This window comes from Nycticebus coucang, chromosome 11 (genome assembly GCF_027406575.1).
Source record: "Nycticebus coucang isolate mNycCou1 chromosome 11, mNycCou1.pri, whole genome shotgun sequence".
NCBI lineage: Eukaryota > Metazoa > Chordata > Mammalia > Primates > Lorisidae > Nycticebus > Nycticebus coucang.
This window is the reverse complement of record NC_069790.1, coordinates 58,212,775-58,233,346: the sequence shown is the minus strand read 5'-3', so window position 1 is coordinate 58,233,346 and position 20,572 is coordinate 58,212,775.

The following is a 20,572-nucleotide window of genomic DNA, read 5'->3' as shown; positions in this document are numbered from 1 at the left end:
AGGCAACATGAAGAACCAGTCCAGAACAACCCCGCCAGGGGACCATGAGGTAGCTACTGCAGATGATTCCACCTATAAAGAAATGTTAGAAATGACAGAAAGGGAACTTAGAATACACATGTTGAAAACAATGAAAGAAATGATGGAAACAATGAAAGAAACTGCTAATAAAGTGGAAAATAACCAAAAGGAAATCCAAAAACAGAATCAAATAAGAGATGAACGCTATGAACAATGTAAAAAGGATACAGCAGAGCTGAAGGAACTGAAACAGTCAATTAGGGAACTTAAAGATGCTATGGAAGTATCAGCAACAGGTTAGACCATGCAGAAGAAAGTATTTCAGAGGTAGAAGACAAAGTTCTTGAGATAACTCAGACAGTAAAAGAGGCAGAAAAGAAGAGAGAGAAAGCAGAATGTTCACTATCAGAATTATGGGACTTTATGAGTGTCCCAACATACGAGTTATAGGAATTCCAGAAGGGGAAGAAGAATGCCCCAGAGGAATGGAAGCCATACTAGAGAATATTGTAAAAGAACATTTCCCAAATATCACCAAAGATTCTGACACACTGCTTTCAGAGGGCTATCGGACCCCAGGTCGCCGCAATTCTAACTGAGCTTCTCCAAGATACATTGTGATAAACCTGTCCAAAGTCAAGACAAAAGAAAAGATTCTGCAAGCTGCCAGGAGTAAGCGCCAGTTGACCTACAGGGGCAAATCCATCAGAGTGACTGCAGACTTCTCTAATGAAACTTTCCAAGCACGAAGACAATGGTCATCTACCTTTAATCTACTTAACCAGAACAATCTCCAGCCCAGAATTCTGTACCCTGCTAAGCTAAGCTTCAAAATTGACGGAGAAATCAAATCATTTACGGATATACAAACATTAAGGAAATTCGCCACAACAAGACCAGCTCTACAGGAAATACTTCAACCTGTTCTGCACACTGACCACCACAATGGATCAGCAGCAAAGTAAGAACTCAGAAATCAAAGGACAGAACCTAACCTCCACACTGATGCAAAAGATAAAACTAAGCAATGGACTCTCACAAAATAAGACGAATAGAATACTACCACACGTATCAATTACCTCAATAAATGTTAATGGCTTGAAATCCCCACTGAAGAGACATAGATTGGTTGACTGGATTAAAAAACACAAGCCATCCATTTGCTGTCTGCAAGCCATCCATTTGCTGTCTGCAAGAAATTTGTCTGGCTTCAAAAGACAAATTAAAGCTCCGAGTCAAGGGTTGGAAGACAATTTTTCAGGCAAATGGAATTCAGAAGAAAAGAGGAGTTGCAATCTTATTTTCAGATACATATGGATTTAAAGCAACCAAAGTCAAAAAAGACAAAGATGGTCACTTTATATTGGTCAAGGGAAAAATACAACAAGAAGACATTTCAATTCTAAATATTTATGCACCCAATTTAAATGCTCCCAGATTCTTGAAACAGACCTTACTCAGTCTGAGCAATATGATATCTGATAATACCATAATAACAGGGGACCTTAACACTCCTCTTACAGAGCTGGACAGATCCTCTAAACAGAAATTAAACAAGGATATAAGAGATTTAAATGAGACCCTAGACAACTGTGCTTGATAGACGCATATAGAACACTCCATCCCAAAGATAAAGGATATACATTCTTCTCATCACCCCATGGAACATTCTCCAAAATTGATCATATCCTGGGACACAAAACAAATATCAACAGAATCAAAAGAATTGAAATTTTACCTTGTATCTTCTCAGACCATAAGGCACTAAAGGTGGGACTCAACTCTAACAAAAATGCTCGACCCCACCCAAAGGCATGGAAATTAAACAATCTTCTGTTGAATAACAGATGGGTGCAGGAAGAAATAAAACAGGAAATCATTAACTTCCTTGAGCATAACAACAATGAAGACACAAGCTACCAAAACCTGTGGGATACTGCAAAAGCAGTTTTGAGAGGAAAATTCATCACTTTAGATGCCTACATTAGAAAAACAGAAAGAGAGCACATCAACAATCTCACAAGAGATCTTATGGAATTGGAAAAAGAAGAACAATCTAGGCCTAAGCTCAGTAGAAGACAAGAAATATCCAAAATCAAATCAGAGATCAATGAAATTGAAAACAAAAGAATCATTTAGAAAATTAATGAAACAAGCAGTTGGTTTTTTGAAAAAATAAATAAAATAGATAAACCATTGGCCAGACTAACGAGGAACAGAAAATAAAATCTCTAGTAACCTCAATCAGAAATGATAAAGGGGAAATAACAACTGATCCCACAGAGATACAAGAGATCATCTCTGAATACTACCAGAAACTCCATGTCCAGAAATTTGACAATGTGAAGGAAATGGAGAAATATTTGGAATCACACCCTCTCCCTAGACTCAGCCAGGAAGAAATAGAGCTCCTGAACAGACCAATTTCAAGCACTGAGATCAAAGAAACAATAAAAAATCTTCCAACCAAAAAATGCCCTGGTCCAGATGGTTTCACTCCAGAATTCTATCAAACCTTCAAGGAAGAGCTTATTCCTGTACTGCAGAAACTATTCCAAAAAATTGAGGAAAAAGGAATCTTCCCCAACACATTCTATGAAGCAAACATCACCCTGATACCAAAACCAGGAAAAGACCCAAACAAAAAGGAGAATTTCAGACCAATCTCACTCATGAATATAGACGCAAAACTTCTCAACAAAATCCTAGCCAATAGATTACAGCTTATCATCAAAAAAGTCATTCATCCCAGGGATGCAAGGCTGGTTTGACATAAGCAAGTCTATAAACGTTATCCACCATATTAACAGAGGCAAAAATAAAGATCACATGATCCTCTCAATAGATGCAGAAAAAGCATTTGATAAAATCCAGCATCCTTTTCTAATTATAACACTGAAGAGTATAGGCATAGGTGGCACATTTCTAAAACTGATTGAAGCTATCTATGACAAACCCACAGCCGATATTTTACTGAATGGAGTAAAACTGAAAGCTTTTCCTCTTAGAACTGGAACCAGACAAGGTTGTCCTCTGTCACCTTTACTATTCAACGTAGTGCTGGAAGTTCTAGCCAATACAATTAGGCAAGACAAGGAAATAAAGGGAATCCAAATGGGAGCAGAGGAGGTCAAACTCTCCCTCTTTGCTGATGACATGATCTTATACTTAGAGAACCCCAAAGACTCAACCACAAGAATCCTAGAAGTCATCAAAAAATACAGTAATGTTTCAGGATATAAAATCAATGTCCACAAGTCAGTAGCCTTTGTGTACACCAATAACAGTCAAGATGAGAAGCTAATTAAGGACACAACTCCCTTCACCATAGTTTCAAAGAAAATGAAATACCTAGGAGTATACCTAACGAAGGAGGTGAAGGACCTCTATAAAGAAAACTATGAAATCCTCAGAAAGGAAATAGCAGAGGATATTAACAAATGGAAGAACATACCATGCTCATGGATGGGAAGAATCAACATTGTTAAAATGTCTATACTTCCCAAAGCAATCTACCTATTCAATGCCATTCCTATCAAAATACCAACATCGTACTTTCAAGATTTGGAAAAAATGATTCTGCGTTTTGTATGGAACCGGAAAAAACCCCATATAGCTAAGGCAGTTCTCTGTAACAAAAATAAAGTTGGGGGCATCAGCATACCAGATTTTAGTCTGTAGTACAAGGCCATAGTGCTCAAGACAGCATGGTACTGGCACAAAAACAGAGACATAGACACTTGGAATCGAATTGAAAACCAAGAAATGAAACTAACATTTTACAACCACCTAATCTTTGATAAACCAAACAAGAACATACCTTGGGGGAAAGACTCCCTATTCAATAAATGGTGTTGGGAGAACTGGATGCCTACATGTAAAAGACTGAAACTGGACCCACACCTTTCCCCACTCACAAAAATTGATTCAAGATGGATAAATGACTTAAATTTCAGGCATGAAACAATAAAAATCCTCCAAGAAAGCATAAGAAAAACACTGGAAGACATTGGCCTGGGGAAAGACTTCATGAAGAAGACTGCCATGGCAATTGCAACAACAACAAAAATAAACAAATGGGACTTCATTAAACTGAAAAGCTTCTGTACAGCTAAGGAGACAATAACCAAAGCAAAGAGACAACCTACACAATGGGAAAGGATAGTTGCATATTTTCAATCAGACAAAAGCTTGATAACTAGGATCTATAGAGAAGTCAAATTAATCCACATGAAAAAGGCCAACAATCCCATATATCAATGGGCAAGAGACATGAATAGAACTTTCTCTAAAGACGACAGACGAATGGCTAACAAACACATGAAAAAATGTTCATCATCTCTATATATTAGAGAAATGCAAATCAAAACAACCCTGAGATATCATCTAACCCCAGTGAGAATGGCCCACATCACAAAATCTCAAAAGTGCAGATGCTGGCGTGGATGTGGAGAGAAGGGAACACTTTTACACTGCTGGTGGGACTGCAAACTAGTACAACCTTTCTGGAAGGAAGTATGGAGAAACCTCAAAGCACTCAAGCTAGACCTCCCATTTGATCCTGCAATCCCACTACGGGGCATCTACCCAGAAGGAAAAAAATCCTTTTATCATAAGGACACTTGTACTAGACTGTTTATGGCAGCTCAATTTACAATCGCCAAAATGTGGAAACAGCCTAAATGCCCACCAACCCAGGAATGGATTAACAAGCTGTGGTATATGTATACCATGGAATACTATTCAGCCATTAAAAAAAATGGAGACTTTACATCCTTTGTATTAACCTGGATGGACGTGGAAGACATTATTCTTAGTAAAGCTTCACAAGAATGGAGAAGCATGAATCCTATGTACTCAATCTTGATATGAGGACAATTAATGACAATTATGGTTAGGGGGGGGAACAGAAAGAGGGAATGAGGGAGGTGGGTGGGGCCTTGGTGTGTGTCACACTTTATGGGGGCAAGACATGATTGCAAGAAGGACTTTACCTAACAATTGCAATCAGTGTAACCTGGCTTATTGTACCCTCAATGAATCCCCAACAATAAAAAATAAATAAATAAATAAAAATTAAAAAAAAAAAAATGGAGACTTTACATCCTTCGTATTAACCTGGATGGAAGTGGAAGACATTATTCTTAGTAAAGCATCACAAGAGTGGAGAAGCATGAATCCTATGTACTCAATTTTGATATGAGGATAATTAATGACAATTAAGGTTATGGGCGGGGGAAGCAGAAAGAGGGACGGAGGGAGGTGGGTGGGGCCTTGGTGTGTGTCACACTTTATGTGGGCAAGACATGATTGCAAGAGGGACTTTACCTAACAATTGCAATCAGTGTAACCTGGCTTATTGTACCCTCAATGAATCCCCAACAATAAAAAATAAATAAATAAATAAAAATTAAAAAGAAAAAAATGGAGACTTTACATCCTTCGTATTAACCTGGATGGAAGTGGAAGACATTATTCTTAGTAAAGCATCACAAGAATGGAGAAGCATGAATCCTATGTACTCAATTTTGATATGAGGATAATTAATGACAATTAAGGTTATGGGCGGGGGAAGCAGAAAGAGGGACGGAGGGAGGTGGGTGGGGCCTTGGTGTGTGTCACACTTTATGTGGGCAAGACATGATTGCAAGAGGGACTTTACCTAACAATTGCAATCAGTGTAACCTGGCTTATTGTACCCTCAATGAATCCCCAACAATAAAAAAAAAAAATACAAAGCAAAAAAAAGAAAAAAAAAAAAGAAAATTGGTATAGAAGGGACATTTCTTTTTCTTTTTTTTTTTTTTGTAGAGACAGAGTCTCACTGTATGGCCCTCAGGTAGAGTGCCGTGGCGTCACATGGCTCACAGCAACCTCTAACTCTTGGGCTAACGCGATTCTCTTGCCTCAGCCTCCTGAGCAGCTGGGACTACAGGCGCCCGCCACAACACCCGGCTATTTTTCTGTTGCAGCTTGGCCGGGGCTGGGTCCGAACCCGCTACCCTCGGCATATGGGGCCGGCGCCCTACTCACTGAGCCACAGGCGCCGCCCAGAAGGGACATTTCTTAAACTAATAGAGGCCATCTACAGCAAACCTGCAGCCAATATCGTATTGAATGGAGTTAAATTCAAATCATTTCCACTTAGATCAGGAACCAGGCAAGGTTGCCCATTGTCTCCATTGCTCTTTAACATTGTAATGGAAGTTTTAGCCATTGCAAGTAGGGAAGAAAAGGCGATCAAGGGTATCCACATAGGGTCAGAAGAGATCAAATTTTCACTCTTCGTAGATGATATGATCGTATATCTGGAAAACACTAGGGATTCTACTACAAAACTTTTAGAAGTGATCAAGGAATATAGCAATATCTCAGGTTACAAAATCAACACCCATAAATCTGTAGCCTTTATATATACCAACAATCACCAAGCCAAACAAACAGTCAAGGACTCTATTCCTTTCACAATAGTGCCGAAGAAGATGAAATATTTGGGAGTATACCTAACAAAGGACGTGAAAGATCTCTACAAAGAGAACTATGAAACTTTAAGAAAAGAAATAGCTGAAGATGTTAACAGATGGAAAAACATACCATGTTCATGGCTGGGAAAAATCAACATTGTTAAAATGTCCATACTGCCCAAAGCAATATACAATTTTAATGCAATTCCTATTAAAGCTCCATTGCCATACTTTAAAGATCTTGAAAAAATAATACATCGTTTTATATGGAATCAGAAAAAACCTCGAATAGCCAAAACATTACCCAGCAATAAAAACACAGCAGGAGGAATCACACTACCAGACCTGAGACTGTACTATAAATCCATAATGATGAAAACAGCATGGTACTGGCACAAAAGCAGAGAAGTAGATGTCTGGAACAGAATAGAGAACCAAGAGATGGATTCAGCTACTTACCGTTATTTGATCTTTGACAAGCCAATTAAAAACATTCAGTGGGGAAAAGATTCCCTGTTTAACAAATGGTGCTGGGTGAACTGGCTGGCAACCTGTAGAAGATTGAAACTGTACCCACACCTTTCACCATTAACTAAGATAGACTCTCACTGGATAAAAGATTTAAACTTAAGACATGAAACTATAAAAATACTTGAAGAAAGTGGAGGGAAAACTCTTGAAGGAATCGGCCTGGGTGAATATTTTATGAGGAGGACTCCCCAGGCAATGGAAGCAGTATCAAAAATACACTACTGGGACCTGATCAAGCTAAATAGCTTCTGCACAGCCAAGAACATAGTGAGTAAAGCAAGCAGACAGCCCTCAGAATGTGGGAAAATATTTGCAGGTTATACCTCCGATAAAGGTCTAATAACCAGAATCCACAGAGAACTCAAATTTATTAGCAAGAAAAGAACACGTGACCCCATTTCAGAGTGGGCAAGGGACTTAAAGAGAAACTTCTCTAAAGAAGACCGACGCAAAATCTACAAACACATGAAAAAAATCTCATCATCCTTAATCATCAGAGAAATGCAAATCAAAACTACTCTGAGATATCACCTAACCCCAATAAGAGTAGCCCACATAACAAAATCCCAAAACCAGAAATGTTGGCGTGGATGTGGAGGAAAGGGCACACTTGTACACTGCTGGTGGGAATGCCCACTAATACGTTCCTTGTGGAAGGATGTTTGGAGAACACTTAGAGTCCTAAAAATAGACCTGCCATTCGATCCTATAATTCCTTTACTAGGTATATTCCCAGAAGACCAAAAAATCACAATATAACAAAGACATCTGTAGCAGAATGTTTATTGCAGCCCAATTCATAATTGCTAAGTCATGGATGAAAGCCCAAGTGTCCATCGACCCATGAATGGACTAGCAAATTGTGGTCCATATATACCATGGAATATTATGCCACCTTAAAGAAAGATGGAGACTTTACCTCTTTCATGTTTACATGGATGGAGCTAGAACATATACTTCTTAGCAAAGTATCTCAAGAATGGAAGAAAAAGTATCCAGTGCACTCAGCCTTACTATGAAGCTAATTTCTAGCTTTCATATGAAGGTTATAACCCAACTGTAGCACAAGACTATAGGGAAAGGGCCAAGGAAGGGGAAGGGAGTGGGGAGGTTTTGGTAGAGGGAGGGTAATGGGTGGGACCACATCTATGGTGCATCTTAGAATGGGTACAGGCGAGTAACAGCTTCCTTGCATATGGGCACCGTGAGTCTGGGGAGATAGGACTCCAGGCATCTCTGGCTGGTGGGATCTGCCTATCATCACTCTTATGAGGATACAGGGAGTAAGCGAGAGACTTCTGGACCCCAAGAGGAGGACTAAAACAGTGGAAAACTGGCAAGTGGTCGCGCGTGTTCAATCCGTCTAAACCCGCCCACAACTGTAGGTTCAATAGCAGCGAGACTGCAAACCAGAAAGGCCTTACCTGTGAACTGCTTTGGTGTCCTTGGACTTGGCACTGAGTTGAACTGCCTTGGGGAGGGCCTGAGTGGGAGTGCGGAGAACTTTGGCCGTTGTCAAGGGCCCCAGTCTGAGCCACTGAGCCAGACGGAGCTAATAGTGTTTGGCAGTGGGTCACAAGGAAACATTGTCAGTGATCTGCCCCGGCAAGCTCCGCCCTCAGGGTCGCAGAGCTAGAAACGGGTGGGAGCTGGTAACCCAGCAACCAAGTAGCCTATGGGTGGGGTCTGAGCCGCCTTGCAGCCCTAACCCTTGGGGGCAGAGTGAGACCGGATTTGGCACACTGGGTAAGAGGATAGCCACTTCAGCAGTGATTCCAGCGAGAAAGCTGGGAAAGCTTCTTCTCAGCAAGTTTACAAATTCAAAGTGCCTTTAAGTGGGCTGAAGAGAGATTTGGGGTGTCTACCTGCTGGGGCTTGAGAAATCAGCAGCCTCCAGTCGTATCAGAACTGTGATTAACATCTCATACCCCATAAGACCACATGTTGCCCAGACAATATTCAATAACATATACAAACTGCTTTGTTTTTGGTTGTGTATTTTTTTCTTTTTTTTTTTTTGTTTGGTTGTTTTTTTTATTTTGACGTTGTTGATGTTCTTTTGTTTTTTAATTTCACTCTTTTCCATACAGATCCCTTTTTCTTTCTCAATTTTTGTAGTTTAATTATAATATCCCATTGCTGCCTTTTTTAATAACTAGAACTTCATTTTTGCTAGTGTTTCTACCGCTATCATTTGGTTTTTCACCCAATTTTATCCCCGTAATGTTTTCTGTTTGCTTCTTTTGGTTTGATTTATAGCATTTTTGTCTTTCCTCTCTACTTGGTGGAGGTGGGGTACTGTGTCTGATCAGGTTAGCAAAGAGCTGCTGACCTCAAGGGAACCACCCAACTGGGCACCCCCAGAAGGTGGGTTTTTTTAAAGGTTGCATCAAAGTACCCTACGGTACACCTATATTGCCCTGTCTCCCTTTTTCTGTGCCTCTCTTCTTTTTGTCAATATTCCTTATACCCACCCCCTCTCCTTTCTCTATCTTTCTTTTTTTTCTTATCACTCGGTCCTCCTTTCTTTCATCCCTTTTTTTCTCTTCAACCTTCTCACACTTCTGGTCCTGTAACCCTTAGTCCACAGGCACAAGAACTTAAAGAGCAAGAGGAAGTGAAAGGAAAATTAGGGCAAGGAAACAGATAAAAGAAATCACTCATGAGGAAGAATCAGCAGAAAACTCCAGGCAACATGAAGAACCAGTCTAGAACAACCCCGCCAAGGGACCATGAGGTAGCTACTGCAGATGATTCCACCTGTAAAGAAATGTTAGGAATGACAGAAAGGGAATTTAGAATACACATGTTGAAAACAATGAAAGAAATGCTGGAAACAATGAAGGAAATTGCTAATAAAGTGGAAAATAACCAAAAGGAAATGCAAAAACAGAATCAAATAAGAGATGAACGATATGAAGAACATAAAAAGGATATAGCAGACCTGAAGGAACTGAAACAGTCAATTAGGGAACTTAAAGATGCAATGGAAAGTATCAGCAAAAGGTTAGACCATGCAGAAGAAAGAATTTCAGAGGTAGAAGACAAAGTTCTTGAGATAACTTAGACAGTAAAGGAGGCAGAAAAGAAGAGAGAAAGCAGAACGTTCACTGTCAGAATTATGGGACTTTATGAAGCGTTCCAAAATACGAGTTATAGGAATTCCAGAAGGGGAAGAAGAATGCCCCAGAGGAATGGAAGCCATACTAGAGAATATTATAAAAGAAAATTTCCCAAACATCACCAAAGATTCTGACACACTGCTTTCAGAGGGATATCGGACCCCAGGTCGCCTCAACTCTAACCGAGCTTCTCCAAGACACATTGTGATGAACCTGTCCAAAGTCAAGACAAAAGAAAAGATTCTGCAAGCTGCCAGGAGTAAGCGCCAGTTGACCTACAGGGGCAAATCCATCAGAGTGACCACAGACTTCTCTAATGAAACTTTCCAAGCAAGAAGACAATGGTCATCTACCTTTAATCTACTTAAACGGAAGAATTTCCAGCCCAGAATTCTGTACCCTGCTAAGCTAAGCTTCAAAATTGACGGAGAAATCAAATCATTTACGGATATACAAACATTGAGGAAATTTGCCACAACAAGACCAGCTCTACAGGAAATACTTCAACCTGTTCTGCACACTGACCACCACAATGGATCAGCAGCAAAGTAAGAACTTAGAAATCAAAGGACAGAACCTAACCTCCACACTGATGCAAAAGATAAAACTAAGCAATGGACTCTCACCAAATAAGACGAATAGACTACTACCACACTTATCAATTATCTCAATAAATGTTAATGGCTTGAATTCCCCACTGAAGAGACATAGATTGGCTGATTGGATTAAAAAACACAAGCCATCCATCTGCTGTCTGCAAGAAACACACCTGGCTTCAAAAGACAAATTAAAGCTCCGAGTCAAGGGTTGGAAGACAATTTTTCAGGCAAATGGAATTCAGAAGAAAAGAGGAGTTGCAATCTTATTTCAGATACATGTGGATTTAAAGCAACTAAAGTCAAAAAAGACAAAGATGGTCACTTTTTATTGGTGAAGGGAAAACTACAACAAGAAGACATTTCAATTCTAAATATTTATGAACCCAATTTAAATGCTCCCAGATTCTTGAAGCAGAACTTACTCAGTCTGAGCAATATGATATCTGATAATACCATCATAACAGGGGATTTTAACACTCCTCTTTAGAGGAGCTGGACAGATCCTCTAAACAGAAATTAAACAAAGATATAAGAGATTTAAATGAGACCCTAGAACAACTATGCTTGATAGATGCACATAGAACACTCCACCCCCAAAATAAAGAATATACATTCTTCTCATCACCCCATGGAACATTCTCCAAAATTGATCATATCCTGGGACACAAAACAAATATCAACAGAATCAAAAGAATTGAAATTTTACCTTGTATCTTCTCAGACCATAAGGCAATAAAGGTGGAACTCAACTCTAATAAAAATGCTAAACCCCACCCAAAGGCATGGAAATTAAACAATCTTCTGTTGAATAACAGATGGGTGCAGGAAGAAATAAAACAGGAAATCATTAACATCCTTGAGCATAACAACAATGAAGACACAAGCTACCAAAACCTGTGGGATACTGCAAAAGCAGTTTTGAGAGGAAAATTCATCGCTTTAGATGCCTACATTCGAAAAACAGAAAGAGAGCACATCAACAATCTCACAAGAGATCTTATGGAATTGGAAAAAGAAGAACAATCTAAGCCTAAACTCAGTAGAAGAAAAGAAATATCCAAAATCAAATCAGAGATCAATGAAATTGAAAACAAAAGAATCATTCAGAAAATTAATGAAACAAGCAGTTGGTTTTTTGAAAAAATAAATAAAATAAACCATTGGCCAGACTAACGAGGAATAGAAAAGTAAAATCTCTAGTAACCTCAATCAGAAACGATAAAGGGGAAATAACAAATGATCCCACAGAGATACAAGAGATCATCTCTGAATACTACCGGAAACTCTATGCCCAGAAATTTGACAATGTGAAAGAAATGGATCAATACTTGGAATCACATCCTCTCCCTAGACTTAGCCAGGAAGAAATAGAGCTCCTGAACAGACCAATTTCAAGCACTGAGATCAAAGAAACAATGAAAAAGCTTCGAAGAAAAAAATGCCCTGGTCCAGATGGCTTTACTCCAGAATTCTATCAAACCTTCAAGGAAGAGCTTATTCCTGTACTGCAGAAATTATTCCAAAAAACTGAGGAAGAAGGAATCTTCCCCAACACATTCTATGAAGCAAACATCACCCTGATACCAAAACCAGGAAAAGACCCAAACAAAAAGGAGAATTTCAGACCAATCTCACTCATGAATATAGATGGAAAAATTCTCAACAAATTCCTAGCCAATAGATTACAGCTTATCATCAAAAAAGTCATTCATCATGATCAAGTAGGCTTCATCCCAGGGATGCAAGGCTGGTGTAACATACTCAAGTCCATAAACGTTATCCACCATATTAACAGAGGCAATAATAAAGATCACATGATCCTCTCAATAGATGCAGAAAAAGCATTTGATAAAATCCAGCATCCTTTTCTAATTAGAACACTGAAGAGTATAGGCATAGGTGGCACATTTCTAAAACTGATTGAAGTTATCTATGACAAACCCACAGCCAATATTTTACTGAATGGAGTAAAACTGAAAGCTTTTCCTCTTAGAACTGGAACCAGACAAGGTTGTCCTCTGTCACCTTTACTATTCAACATAGTGCTGGAAGTTCTAGCCAATACAATTAGGCAAGGCAAGGAAATAAAGGGAATCCAAATGGGAGCAGAGGAGGTCAAATTCTCCCTCTTTGCTGATGACATGATCTTATACTTAGAGAACCCCAAAGACTCAACCACAAGACTCCTAGAAGTCATCAAAAAATACAGTAATGTTTCAGGATATAAAATCAATGTCCACAAGTCAGTAGCCTTTGTATACACCAATAACAGTCAAGATGAGAAGCTAATTAAGGACACAACTCCCTTCACCATAGTTTCAAAGAAAATGAAATACCTAGGAATATACCTAACGAAGGAGGTGAAGGACCTCTATAAAGAAAACTATGAAATCCTCAGAAAGGAAATAGCAGAGGATATTAACAAATGGAAGAATATACCATGCTCATGGATGGGAAGAATCAACATTGTTAAAATGTCTATACTTCCCAAAGCAATCTACCTATTCAATGCCATTCCTATCAAAGTACCTACATCGTACTTTCAAGATTTGGAAAAAATGATTCTGCGTTTTGTATGGAACCGGAAAAAACCCCGTATAGCTAAGGCAGTTCTTAGTAATAAAAATAAAGCTGGGGGCATCAGCATACCAGATTTTAGTCTGTACTACAAAGCCATAGTGGTCAAGAAAGCATGGTACGGGCAGAAAAACAGTCATAGACACTTGGAATCGAATTGAAAACCAAGAAATGAAACTAACATCTTACAGCCACCTAATCTTTGATAAACCAAACAAGAACTTACCTTGGGGGAAATACTCCCTATTCAATAAATGGTGTTGGGAGAACTGGATGTCTACATGTAAAAGACTGAAACTGGACCCACACCTTTCCCCACTCACAAAAATTGATTCAAGATGGATAAAGGACTTAAATTTAAAGCATGAAACAATAAAAATCCTCAAAGAAAGCATAGGAAAAACACTGAAAGATATTAGCCTGGCGGAAGACTTCATGAAGAAGACTGCCATGGCAATTGCAACAACAACAAAAATAAACAAATGGGAGCTCATTAAACTGAAAAGCTTCTGTACAGCTAAGAAGACAATAACCAAAGCAAAGAGACAACCTACACAATGGGAAAGGATATTTGCATATTTTCAATCAGACAAAAGCTTGATAACTAGGATCTATAGAGAACTCAAATTAATCCACATGAAAAAGGCCAACAATCCCATATATCAATGGGCAAGAGACATGAATAGAACTTTCTCTAAAGATGACAGACGAATGGCTAACAAACACATGAAAAAATGTTCATCATCTCTATATATTAGAGAAATGCAAATCAAAACAACCCTGAGATATCATCTAACCCCAGTGAGAATGGCCCACATCACAAAATCTCAAAACTGCAGATGCTGGTGTGGATGTGGAGAGAAGGGAACACTTTTACACTGCTGGTGGGACTGCAAACTAGTACAACCTTTCTGGAAGGAAGTATGGAGAAACTTCAAAGCACTCAAGCTAGACCTCCCATTTGATCCTGCAATCCCATTACTGGGCATCTACCCAGAAGGAAAAAAATCCTTTTATCATAAGGACACTTGTACTAGACTGTTTATTGCAGCTCAATTTACAATTGCCAAAATGTGGAAACAGCCTAAATGCCCACCAACCCAGGAATGGATTAACAAGCTATGGTATATGTATACCATGGAATACTATTCAGCCATTAAAAAAAATGGAGACTTTACATCCTTCGTACTAACCTGGATGGAAGTGGAAGACATTATTCTTAGTAAAGCATGACAAGAATGGAGAAGCATGAATCCTATGTACTCAATCTTGATATGAGGACAATTAATGACAATTAAGGTTATGGGGGGGAAGCAGAAAGAGGGATGGAGGGAGGGGGGTGGGGCCTTAGTGTGTATCACACTTCATGGGGGCAAGACATGATTGCAAGAGGGACTTTACCTAACAATTGCAATCAGTGTAACTGGCTTATTGTACCCTCAATGAATCCCCAACAATAAAAAAAAAAAAACAAAAGGAAAAAAAAAAAAAAGAATGGGTACAGTTGATTGCACTAATGTACACAGCTATGATTTAACAATAATAAAAAAAAAAGTTACGTATAAAGTTCTCAAACTATATACTCATGTCTATTATTCCATGAACAGTTTTATATCATATTTAGTGCTTTTTTGCTATTTATTTGATTCTGCTTTGCTTTTAGATAAGGCTGTAAATAAAGATTTATAATAGCATAACACATCTTTTGGTAGAGAAATGTCTAGAGGGGATCGCAGGCATTTTCTTCTTCTTTTTTTTTACCTTTCCTCTTTGTCTTTTACTTATTTTTATTTCTTTCTTGATTTATTTTTTATTGTTGGGGATTCATCGAGGGTACAATAAGCCAGGTTACCCTGATTGCATTTTTTAGGTAAAGTCCCTCTTGGAACCGTGTCTTGTCCCCAGAAGGTGTGGCACACACCAAGGTCCCACCCCCCTCCCTCCCTCTCTCTGCTCTTCTTTTCCTCACCCCTCCCTCCTTCTTTCTCTCTCTGCTCTCCCCTTCCCCCACCCCCACCATGACCTTAATTGTCATTAATTATCCTCACATCAAAATGGAGTACATAGGATTCATGCTTCTCCATTCTTGTGATGCTGTACTAAGAATGTCTTCCACTTCCATCCAGGTTAATACGAAGGATGTAAAGTCTCCATTTTTTTTTAAGGGCTGAATAGTATGCCATGGTGTATATATACCACTGATTGTTAATCCATTCCTGGGTTGGTGGGCATTTAGGCTGTTTCCACATTTTGGCGATTGTAAATTGAGCTGCAATAAACAGTCTAGTACAAGTGTCCTTATGATGAAAGGATTTTTTTCCTTCTGGGTAGTTGTCCAGTAATGGGATTGCAGGATCAAATGGGAGGTCTAGCTTGAGTGCTTTGCGGTTTCTCCATACTTTCTTCCAGAAAGGTTGTACTAGTTTGCAGTCCCACCAGCAGTGTAAAAGTGTTCCCTTCTCTCCACGTCCACGCCAGCATCTGCACTTTTGAGATTTTGTGATGTGGGCCATTCTTGCTGGGGTTAGATGGTATCTCGGGGTGTTCTGATTTGCATTTCTCTAATAGATAGGGATGATGAACATTTTTTCATATGTTTGTTAGCCATTCATCTGTCTTCTTTAGAGAAGGTTCTATTCATGTCTCTTGCCCATTGATATATGGGATTGTTAGCTTTTCTCATGTGGATTAATTTGAGTTCTCTATAGATCCTAGTTATCAAGCTTTTGTCTGATTGAAAATATGCAAATATCCTTTCCCATTGTGTAGGTAGTCTATTTGCTTTGGTTGTTGTCTTCTTTGCTGTACAGAAGCTTTTCAGTTTAATTAAGTCCCATTTGTTTATTTTTGTTGTTGTTTCAATTGCCATGGCAGTCTTCTTCATGAAGTTTTTCCCAGGCCAATATCTTCCAGTGTTTTTCCTATGCTTTCTTTGAGGATTTTTATTGTTTCATGTCTTAAATTTAAGTCCTTTATCCATCTTGAATCAATTTTTGTGAGTGTGGGTCCAGTTTCAGTCTTTTACATGTGGATATCGAGTTCTCCCAACACCATTTATTGAATAGAGAGTCTTTCCCCCAAGGTATATTCTTGTTTGGTTTATCAAAGATTACGTGGTTGCAAGATGTTAGTTTCATTTCCTGGTTTTCTATTTGATTCCAAGTGTCTATGTCTCTATTTTTGTGCCAGTACCATGCTGTCTTGACCACTATGGCTTTGCAGTACAGCCTATAATCTGGTATGCTGATGCCCCCAGCTTTATTTTTATTACTAAGAACTGCCTTAGCTATATGGGGTTTTCTCTGGTTCCATACAAAACACAGAATCATTTTTTCCAAATCTTGAAAGTACGATGTTGGTATTTTAATAGGAATGGCATTGAATAGGTAGATTGCTTTGGGAAGTATAGACATTTTAACAATGTTGATTCTTCCAATCCATGAACATGGTATGTTCTTCCATTTGTTAATATCCTCTGCTATTTTTCTGTTCATTCCCCCAAACCCAGCTAAAAAGTCACCTTCACAGGAAGCTTCTCAGCTTTACTTCACCCAGAGTCAGTTGTTCCCTCCTCTGCACTCTCATAGCACTTAGTTCAGACCTCTGCTTTACCATTAATCAATTACTTTATTTAAATTTTTGGCTTCCTCCTAAACTGAAATTCTTCAGAAATAGAGACCTTGTTTTAGTCATTATCTCGAGCTCCGGGGTTGCAATCCTTTTCATGTTGGAAGACTGGGTTAATTTAGCTGTAATCCAATAAGGCCACATTCAAGAAACTTCAATTAGATATACTTAGATGCCCATCATTTTGTAAAATAACTACTAATATGCACTTAATAGTTTCAGAAAATGAAAACTATTTGTTAATTTTAAAAGTAACTGAGCTTTTAATGACTATGTTGTGTCTCCTTTTGTTGTAAAGCATTTGAATATTTGGTTGCAGCATGGAGGCCCACAGTTTCAGTTGATCCTCTGGATGGGTATCTGACACTAGTGACGTTAAGGGCATCTTGATTTGGGTTAGGTGGCAGAATGTAGATTTGCAGCAATAAGTGGTTGGAAAGCAAAAAAGCATTTTTCAGGCACGTTGCCAAAGGCATGGATGTGCTACTACATTTTTTCATATTTCAGTTGAAATATGATCTTTCTCATCAGCAATCAATGACTTTAAAATGTCATCTAAAATTCCATCAGTACTTCTTTAGGTGGTCTGGTGATATCAGTTAGGTGAGGCTGAAAGGCTAATTTGAATGTGATATTGTGATTCTCAAAGTTAGTGAACCTTTCATTGTATTCTCCAATTAATAGTTCTGTAACAGGTGTGTATTTTTCAAATAATTCACATATATCATCCTGCTCATCAATGACTTTTGCTAAGTGGGGAAAGTGTTCATTCAAAAATTCCTTTTGAAGAGGTGTTTCAAAAAAAGACCTTTTTTTGAAGTGCTTGGCTTTTTTGCCATATGTCATATATAGACTTAGTTTTTTATCTTGCAAAGAAATATCAAGTTGTTTTGATTTGACATCACACAGAAATGCTACATTACTATAGAAAGTTTCTGTCAATAATTCACATGGCTCATTCTAGTCTATCTGTTCTTAAAAATATAAAATTTTGAGTAACACCTACTCTGCAATAACCAACACACTTTAAAATGATCTGGGAAATCCACACTAATCTCAGAATTCAACTTTAGCATGTTACATCCATTCACATGGTTATAGTTAACAATACTTATAATTTATTGCAAAGTGTCACTTAAAGTAGTAGCTTTAGCAGAGAGATTTTTGCTGATGCAAGATACAATGAGAAGAAATGAGAACATCTGAATCTGTCAGCACTATTTTTATCTGTGCAAAAAACCTGTCATGTTTTCCTGTCATGGAAGGTACACCATTTTTTACAGACATTCACTAAATTTACCAAATTCAGCCTAACTTCATGATATTTATCTTGAAAGTTGTTGAATATATCTATTCCCTGTGTTCTGCTCACAAGAATGACTAAAGCAGAAGCTCTTCATAGAAAAGAAAATCTTCTATTGTAACCTGAAATAAGTAAAAACCTGCTCCAAAGTAGTATCGGTTGATTCATCCAAAGGGCTTGAATAATATATAGTTTCCATTTGAAGTATTGCATGAAGTTGTTCTGTTAAGTTGAAGGCTAATTCATGTTGTCAATCAGTTATGGTTCTCCTTGAAAGAGGCAGTTATTTGTACTTTGAAACATTTTGGGGGTCTAAGCATCCTTCAACTTCAACAATGCATTCTTTCATGATTATCTACATCATTGAATGGCTTCTCTTTTTTCCTGAATATATAAACTATGTTAATTGCTTCAATGGCATTACTGCTGCTTGAAAGAATCGTCTTTGCTTTTTGTCTTTTAATTTATGCAATACAACCTTTTGCATCTCTCCTTCTAATTTAAAATATTTGTGGTACTTATGAAGGTTCTAATGCTGATAAACGTTGAACTTCTTTAATGTTGATGTTCTAGTATCACAAAGCAAGCAAATTATCTTTTTAGCAGAAACAAGCTATTAATAATATTGCAATTCCCAATCTTTATTAAAGAATCAGTTCTCTTTCTTCAGCATTCTCTTGGTCTTCTTTAACAGACAAAAGACAGACAGAGTTACAAAACTGTTGAGCTATACAACTATTCACAAATTCCACCTCAAATAGAAACATAGTATACCATTGTTAAAAGCTAATAACACACTGGCATGTTTGACCCTCATAAAATCTTTCCAACCAGGCTCATGCAGAAGTAGTGCCAGTTGTCAGGTGGGGGATGTTACAACTAAATCATGAGAGTAGCAGCCATCAAATTAGCCCTTATGGTGCACTAATGTTCTAATTGTGCTGGTCAATCTAGGAGGACTATTTTGTTGAAATGTATTTCTTCTTTGGTATTTTAAATACGTTCATTTTAAAAATAAAATAAAAACAAAATACAAACAAAAAAGTATTAATATAAATAAAATAATTTCTTCTGTAAAATTTGGATTCAATTAAAAGGTCTCACTTAGGGATTTGGAAGGCAAAATGTGGTCTACTGGCCAGGACACCCCAAAATGTAGCCCCACAAAATCTCAGGAGAAATATAGTGACACACTTCATCTACAGAACTCAACGGTAAGCTCTGCCTACCTGTAGTCATTACCAACTAGGTTATCCATAATCCCAGACTAGGTTAAACGATGAAGGTCTATCCCTGATAAAGAGTACCTATAAAGGACAGAAGAGATGGCTACTTTCTCCTCAAATGTGCATACATGAATGCAATGACACAAGAATTACAACAAATGAGGAAATTATGACACCGCACACACACACAAAAACCCTAATAAAGCTCCAATGAAAGACTCTAAAGAAACAGAGATCTATAAAATGACTGACAAGTAATTCAAAATACTCCTCTTATAAAATTTCAGAGAATTACAAACAAGTGTAGAAAATTAAATGAAATTTGGAAAACAATACACAAACATAACAAGAAATTTAATAAAGAAATAGAAACAAACAAAAAACCACATAGAAATGGTTTAGAGATGAAACAAAAAGCTGCTAACTTTTAGCAGCTAGATAGAGATGAAAAATACAATACAATGAATGAACTGAAAAATGTAATAGAAAGCTTCAACAGCAGATTAAGTCAAACAGAAGAATCAATAAGCTCAAAGATAGACATTTAAAATTGCATAGTCATCCTGGTTTCTTGTACCCTCAATGAATCCCCAACAATAAAAAATAAATAAAATAAAATTACATAGTCAGAGGATTGCAAAGAAAAAAGAGTAAGGATGAATGAAGAAAACCTATAGGAATTATGGGATACCATCAAGAAAACTAACATTTGCCTAATGTAAATACCAGAAGGAGAAGAGAGAGAAAGGTCCAGAAAACATGTTTAAAGAAATAATGGCTGAAAAAATCTGGGGAAAGATACCAAGATCAAGGTACAGGAAACCCAGATACCTTCAATAAAATTCAACCCAAAGAGGAGTTCACCAAGACATATTATAATCAATCTTTCAAAACTCAAGAAGGAAAGAATTCTGAAAGCCATGAGGAAAAGAGACTCATCATATTTAGGGGAGTCCTAATATGGCTATCAGAAGATTTCTCAGCAGAAATCCTGTTGGCCAAGAAAGAGTGGGATGATAAAGACCTAAAGGAAAAAAATCCTGCCAATCAAGAACACTATATGCAAGAAAGCTGTCTTTCAAAAATGAGGGAGAAATAAAAA